Below are 1577 nucleotides of genomic sequence, written 5' to 3'. Positions count from 1 at the left end.
AAAAAAAAGCTTTTTATCAGATGTCAACAACAGCATTTACCAAATGCAGAAATTTAGGATTTTGTGAAATTTATTCAGATGTAAGAATATTGGGGGCCTGTATTTGACTCCTGCATAGTTCATAAGGTTCTTGCACATAAAACCTAGTTTTGTAGTATTTTTGCTTCTAAATCTGCCCTCTTGTTAGCAGTTTGTAGGTCAGGCTGAGTCACAACATACTTCATTTCAATTTTCAGTTCCTTCTTACCTCATCTACTTTTATTCCTCCAGCATACAGATAGTTAGAGTAATTGTTGCATGAATCATTGTGGAGATGATTGTTCCTGTAACATTTGAAAGAAAAAAAATGGTTTTTGATCAAGCTATCCCAATAAAAGAGAAATAATTCTATGTGAACTGAAAAACTGTGAAATAGTGAAATAAGTTGACTTTTTCCTTTCAAATTTTGCAAGTAGAACAAACCTGGTAAGCTGAATGAATTTTCTGTTTGGCTGCTATGTCTGAAATGAAACTAGTTCAAAGATTGCATGTAATTTCAGTTATTTATTGGTGAAGGTATTTCTTGTTTTACTGTTTGTAGCTGCCTTGTGGTCACCGGTGTAAAGAGATTTGCCATTCAGGTGATTGTCCTCTGAACTGCAGCCAGAAGGTTAAACTCAAGTGTCCTTGTAAGAGACTGAAAAAGGTAAGCTTTGAAGCTACAGTTCTGAGAATGATGTATTTTCTTTGTATGTTCCTAGGCTTGTGTACATGAATTATCTCTGGTGCAGATTGGAATAGGATCAGTTACTTCAGCAGAGCAGTAGCAGCAGCTGAATGTCTGGGTGGAACAATTGAAATATTCGCTGAGGAACATAAAATTTATTTTGAAACATGTTAGCTGCCAGACTCGTGATACCTTTATCTTCAAGCACACTTCAATTTTTGTAGTTCCATTAGGAAAATAATCAGATGATCCGGAGTGATTTAAGAAGTCAAAGCATATTTTCCTAATGATAAGGGGGAAGTTTATAATTACATAAATTGGAACAATCACGGATGTTTTGAATCCCTAATTGATGTTTTTGGTTTTGGTTGTCTGCAGCCCTTAAAGCAAATAGACATCAGCATCCTTAGCTTTTAACAGAGATAAAGGACAAAGCTTGTTATGGCTATCAAGTATTATGAGGGGAAGAACAGAGGCTTATGTGAACTCTTGGCAAGTGTTAATAACTTAATGAAAAAATCACTATCTGGCTTAAATAAAGCATGCTTAAATTATTTTCAAGAACCAGTTTACTTCTGAGCTTTCCACAGAGACTGTAGTTTCACCAGAGTTCTTAGCTTCTCCAAGAAATGTCTTCTGCAGGGGGAATGTTCAAGAGAAAGGATGGTAATACAGTGAGTGCTTCAAATTGAACAGTCTCTGCTTATGAATAGTAAGCTTTTATTTATTCATAAGTTGCCCATGGTACAAAGAAATGTTGACTTCTGCTGTGGATAAATTATTTTGTTGTGACTAAGTGCTCTTATTAATTTCAGTCTTTCACTACTGTGTTCAGTAAAATAAATAGTATCATTGGTTGAGTACATATATT

At 34.8% G+C, this 1577-nt stretch overlaps 1 long non-coding RNA gene across 1 annotated transcript in view; it reads left to right on the top strand.

Annotated features, from left to right (window-relative positions):
• Positions 1-553: 553 nt before the first annotated feature.
• The window catches only part of LOC104915443, a 12767-nt gene continuing 11743 nt past the window's right edge, over positions 554-1577 (top strand). The window contains exon 1 of the long non-coding RNA XR_002110185.2: positions 554-685. This is a non-coding gene — a long non-coding RNA (uncharacterized LOC104915443). The remainder of the gene's footprint in view (positions 686-1577) is intronic.

This window comes from Meleagris gallopavo (assembly GCF_000146605.3).
Source record: "Meleagris gallopavo isolate NT-WF06-2002-E0010 breed Aviagen turkey brand Nicholas breeding stock chromosome 4 unlocalized genomic scaffold, Turkey_5.1 Chr4_random_7180001879938, whole genome shotgun sequence".
NCBI classification, from domain to species: Eukaryota; Metazoa; Chordata; class Aves; order Galliformes; family Phasianidae; genus Meleagris; species Meleagris gallopavo.
The sequence above is the reverse complement of the archived record's forward strand: the minus strand, read 5'-3'. Positions and strand labels throughout refer to the sequence as shown.